Genomic DNA, 6135 nt, shown 5'->3' with positions numbered 1-6135 from the left:
AAGCTTGATGCTTGTGCTAAAGGTCTCTGCTCTACGCACACGTCTCGCTCTGTCGCACGGCCAGGTCCCGAGTGAGCCAAGTTGCGCCCAGAGTGCTGTCTGTGGTGGGTCACTTGCGGCGGGCCTTCCTGGTGACAATGAGATATGCAGTTGCATCTAGGTGTGGTGTCCTGTCCTCTTGGCTTCCTTTGGCAAATATCCAGCCTGGCAAGTGTTGTCTTCCTGAGGAAAGGCAAGCAATGCAATCAAGGAATTCCTGGAACTCTGAGAGATGTTTTTGCTGTTGACGACGTGTCACTTTAGAACAGGACAACATGCATCTCTACTTGACTTGGCACAATCTGTGAGGGTTGGGCCAACACAACCTACGCAATGTGTCCACACATTTGCTCGTGTCTTGAAATACTTGGAATGACCTGTGACCCCATGCCATGCAGAAGTCCACAGCTATGCGGGTCAGCATGCACTGCTCCTCATCCCCAATGTGCCACTTGTAAGAACTGTGTAAAAAGCGACATAGAACGTGATCAGCAAAGAAACACAATTCTCCTGAGAACGGATTTTCTAGGTATCGTCTCACCTGAATGGCAACAGGCTGCTAAAACTATTATCACACGCACATTGCATGTTAAAGTATGTCAGTAAGGGAGTAATTAAAAGGGCAAATGTGTGAAGTGCATGAAGTGGCCTTTAGTCGCAAGGTAAAAAAGTAGACAGACATACTAAAAAATGACTTGATACAAATCATTTATTTAGTGCAGACAGACCGAGACCAGACACAATAAACTATTCGCAGTCAATATAAATTCACAGCAAAATAGGTTCAGTTCACAATATCCTATAACAAGCTCTATTCAACGAATCGGTTAAACGTTACAAAGGGCATTACACTTGTTGAAAAACAATAGCACACGGATCGAACATGCTATCCTCGCTGTTTTATTCGATTTGATTAGACGACTGAAATGTTTTGTGTGCGGACTGAAAGCACACCTTAGCCGAGCACGATCACAATCTATATCCACAGTTAATTTAAGCAGTATCATATTGTAACCGTTTCAGTTTGTTATCAACCCTTCCGGATCCAAAACCAGGAGTCAGACACCCTTTTCGGTAGACACGCTGTTGACTTCTCACAAGCCCCATCCGCCTTCACAAAGGCAGTGCTAGCAGTGGAAAGAAGGAAGAACTGCAGGAGAAACGCCTGGGGCTATTTAGAGCCCGATTACTCATGTAGCGTTATGTTGGGAACAGAGTCCCTGATAAGAGCATTTGGGCTCTGAGCTGAAGCACTGATCTAAAGAAGACCTCTCCCCCCCCAAAGTTATCAGATTTCCTTAGCTCATCAGCTTGGAACTGGTTTGCATCAAAGTGACAGTTTTGGGGAGGATGGCACCAAGAAGAGGCCAAATAGTTTGGAATTCTGCTATGAGATGTCTGGAGAAAGGGGCCTGTAGGTGATAAAAACTCTTTGAAGTGGACGAGAGCCGAAATCCCGACATAGAGCTACGAACCCGGGCCAACCGGCATTTCCAAAAGATGGCATGGATTGACATCAGTCATAAATCAAGCCCCCCTCCAATAGGACACTGGGGGCTGAAACCGAAATCCAATCTCAAGAACTCAGGAACCAATCACCTATTGATCTGACAGACTATAAGGAACAGCGGACGGTCTTTCTCTCTCTCTCTCTCACCTGAACCAGTAACTCGCTGCCACAGCTCCACCTGTAGCTCTGTTGCCAGAACCGGAACCAGAAACCAACCAAGTCATTGCCAGCAACAGAAGAGTTAAACTGGGAGAAGGAGATTGAGCCGTACGAAGAATTCTTTTAAAGGACTTTATTAAATAAAGAACTTTACAGACTGCGCTGCCCGCCTGTGCCCACCTGATCAGTGGAGTGAATACAGCTGGACAATTGACTAAGTCGACTGTATACGAAAGTGTCAGTCATTTAAATAGCTATTTGAGTCTTAAGAAACTTGACCCTTGGAACAAACAGGGCCCTGCTTTCCTCAAAGAAGATTTTGTGCACAAACTTGGAGCCTTCAAACCAGTGGAAAATCTGTTTGGAAACGACACTACTTTCGAGAAACCCCAATTTCCAGGTGCATCGACTGAGTGGAAGTTCTTGGACAAAGCCGAACCGGACTGCCTTTGTTCCAAACCACACGGACCTCGTGCCGTGTGCTGTTATCTGAGCCCGAAGCCAGAGAGGCCTCTCTGCGACGAAGTTCAGATAAGTTTAACAGTTTGGAGTTCATGATTCATGACATTTGAGAAATCAATTAGAAATGTTAATCTGTGATTCATAACTCTAGAATGTGTAATATCATTTAGTTTTCTTAAATATAAATGTGTGTTGCATTAAACTGTTTTGTTGATAATTTTAGAAATAAAATCTGTCAACGTCGAGAAATATCTTCTCATTCCTGTTTAACTGTTTAGTCTGAAATTGACACAAGTTAATAGACATTAGATTATTGGTGGCCCTGCCTATCCTAAATCATTGAATAATAATCAGTTAAGGGAAAGTGTGGTAACAAGTAATGATAGGATCTTTCTCGGCACCTAAACGTAAATGAGACTGATATATATATAACGAGAAGTTACCTGACATAAATACTAACCTGCGTAGTTATTTAATGTCTGACTAATAATACTAACGAGAGACTCACCTTCGTCTTACTAACCGGTATTGTAGTCAATGTGTTTATAACCTTTTTTGTTAATCGAATTGTGTTATCATATGAAATCCCATGGTCTTTGATTTGGTCACGGAAGTGATTTGTTGATCTAGAGTTGAATTTTAATTAGTTCTTCCCTTTTGTATAATTAGTGTAGTGCTACATTTAGTCTTTGTTTTGAATAAATTTGACAATTTATATCTTTGGAATTGGTGTCTGCGTCCAATTATTACAGAAATTGAGTTCTACAAGATTCCAGGATTCGTGATAAGGTGACACTATAAATTCACTTCTTTACTTGAAATTTATAAGTGTACCTTACGCTACAATGTTTAACTTGTGAAAATGAGCCTCATTTTAACTGGGCTGAGGAATGTGTGGCTGCTGTTGCAGACTTGCTGGAGTCAGAGGAGGCCCTTCGGGATCAGGGTTGAAAACCACTGCAGGCTATCATAGAAAAAGCTTAATTTCGAAGGATGTTCTGCAGGGTATGATTAAGTCACTTTGAGTGGCTAACTTACGGATAGTGTCATGTTTGGACAGCAGAACTTGTTAACTTGCAAACCGCATCAAAATGGTCTGAAGCTTTCACTTTGAAACAGTTCAAATACTTATTATGGGGCCAAGCAACACATTTGCTGGAAGCCTTTTGTTATTGTTTAGATTTTATTTTCTATTCCTCCAAAACGCATCTTCTCTGAAAATAATGATGCATAGGATGTGTGACCTGCTGTATAAAGTTGTGTTCAGGGTTGTTCAAGAAAAGTGCATTGTTTATATCGTTTGGCCATGTTGGATTGGTCAGAAATAATTTGTGTGCAGTGTAATATATTTTTGTTAAGTAACAGTGTACAAGCAAACTCTCAGTTGAAAATAATTCCTTCTGAAGTTTTTTATTTTATTATTATTTTACTTTTATGGTTGAGTTTTAAGGAGACACTTCTTAGTAGATTTGTGTTCATTGCAGAACCTTGTAACTCCAATGTCATAAAAAACAAACAAATGAAAAACAATATAGGCAGTCACAGTAACTTGTCAGCTTAAACTGGCTTGGTCAAGCTACCTCCCTTCTTGAGCTTAAGTTGCTTGACTGGTATACTGGTTTTTCCAGTTTTTCCTCTTTTGTTTCTGGGAGCAACACAGGTGCTTTTGAGATGCGGGGGTGACTTCAGGATCTCTAGGTAGCACACTGTTTTAGGCAGGCTCCTTTGAGCATCTCCCGGGAGCACACTGACTCATCAAGGCTCAGGAGCTGGACTCCGTTTTTTAGCAGAAGCACCGTCCTCAGATTTGCGAATGCGTTTCTTCCCAGGCACTTTAAAAATCCTGCTGTCCTGACCAGGATCCGTCCCCACTTCCATTCCCGTGTCCCACACACTGCTCAGTGTTGTCTTCACAGTCTCCATCTTTTCAGTCTGGTCACCAGCCCTCTCGCTGCTCACCCCCACTCCACTACCTGATGCCCCATCCTGCTGCTGTATACTGCCATCCAGTCCAGTTAAACGGCTGTCATCCGTACTGTCTGATGCTCCACAAACATTAGCTGACACACCGCTAACACCTGGGACCTCCACAGTCGGCACGGTACCGCCGCGGTCGGAAGTCCTCTCAGCGCCCACACTCTCCTGTACCTGGACCTTCAGACCCTCACTCTCTTCAACAGCCTCCCCCGCAGCCCCTCTTCTCGCCTCCTCTGCCACTTCGGCTGCTCCGCTAGTAGGGCGGCCGGGCTGCTCACCACTCCCCGACCTGGCCTGCTTGGGCTGACCCCCCCGTCGACTGGGACCAGCACCCTCATCCTGATCCTTCTCGGGGCAATGCCTAACAGTGTGGCCTTCATTACCGCAGTTGAAGCACTTCATAGAATCAGATGTGACAAAGACAACATAATCATTGCCATCAACCTTGAACTTAAGCACAATGTTCAGATCCCCATTTATGTCATTCAAAATCATGAATACCTGCCTTCTGAACGAAACAACATGTTTCAACTGCTGTGACTTACACCCCAGCGGTATACGTTTCAAACCCGACATTATCCACCCATGTCTCGCCAGTTCCCTCTCTAATAGGTCGTTTGACAGAAAACGAGGGACATTAGACAAAGTAACTCTCCTGGCCGGAGCTGCTAGTGGGGTGACATTGATCAAAACACCACCGATCACTATACCAGTCTCAACGATACGCGAGACCAACTCAATGCTGCTCAGAAACAGCACAACAGACCCGCTCATACGAGCTGCCGACTTTATATTTTCACAACCGACAACTTGCCCGATCGCCAGAACACACTCCTCCAGGGGCAAAAACTCATCAGAGGTCACTTTAACGCCATGCCGACGTGTTAAAGTCTCGAATAAAAAACTCTGATTCCCCCCCTCCCCGACCCAGCCCCAGACATCCCGATCACTTCGCTGACTGCAGGAGTCAGCTCAGCATGGGGAAACTCTTCAGAAAAACCTCTTACAAAACTGTCAAAGACACATTCAGAAAGAAAGAAAGAAAGAACGAAAAAAGTAGAGGAGAAAAACCACAAACAAACCTGGCAGCAGCAAACATGCACACCTGCACCTCCACACTCACTCCCAACAATCACAGCGGCAGACAGCAAATGTCGATAGTCAATAGTCGATAGATAGATAGATAGATAGATAGATGAGTGAGTGAGTGACAGTGCAGAATCAAATGTCTGGTTGTTACAATAAAAGACATCCTCTTCTATATAGATCGGAGAAAACCAGTGGCCGCGAATCAAGCAAAGGAATCCCGAGTGGCAGGCGAGACCTCTACCACTGTAGAGATAGAGATAGATAGATGAGTGAGTGACAGTGCAGACACAAATGTCTGGTTGTTACAATAATAGCCATCCTCTTCTATATAGATCGGGGAAAACCATTATTTCCAAGAAGGGTTCAACACAGGCACCTTCTCCGTTAAAGCCACGCAGTCGCCACCAGGGGGCCCCAGGCCTCGGTGTTTCAGGAAGGTGAACACAGCACGCCAACCCGGAGGTCTCGCCACTTCGTCTCCAAGCCTCCCAAGAAGAACGTAAACGGCCCTGATCGCAGACACAGGCCCTCACCCAGGGAGACCACCGCTTTGCCGCCGCTGCCCCAGCCATGGGGCCCAGGTCCCACCGAGACTTGAACTCGGATCGCTGGATTCAGAGTCCAGAGTGCTAACCATTACACCATGGAACCAAGCTTGATGCTTGTGCTAAAGGTCTCTGCTCTACGCACACGTCTCGCTCTGTCGCACGGCCAGGTCCCGAGTGAGCCAAGTTGCGCCCAGAGTGCTGTCTGTGGTGGGTCACTTGCGGCGGGCCTTCCTGGTGACAATGAGATATGCAGTTGCATCTAGGTGTGGTGTCCTGTCCTCTTGGCTTCCTTTGGCAAATATCCAGCCTGGCAAGTGTTGTCTTCCTGAGGAAAGGCAAGCAATGCAATCA

At 45.3% G+C, this 6135-nt stretch overlaps 1 non-coding gene across 1 annotated transcript; it reads right to left on the bottom strand.

Moving 5' to 3' along the window:
• Window positions 1-5815: 5815 nt before the first annotated feature.
• trnaq-cug (transfer RNA glutamine (anticodon CUG)) lies at window positions 5816-5887 on the bottom strand. The gene has a single exon. It is a non-coding gene; the product is annotated as a tRNA-Gln (tRNA).
• Window positions 5888-6135: the final 248 nt, after the last annotated feature.

The sequence above is a fragment of the Amia ocellicauda genome, unplaced genomic scaffold (genome assembly GCF_036373705.1).
Source record: "Amia ocellicauda isolate fAmiCal2 unplaced genomic scaffold, fAmiCal2.hap1 HAP1_SCAFFOLD_201, whole genome shotgun sequence".
Classification (NCBI taxonomy): Eukaryota; Metazoa; Chordata; class Actinopteri; order Amiiformes; family Amiidae; genus Amia; species Amia ocellicauda.
This window is presented reverse-complemented; position numbering and strand designations above follow the sequence as displayed.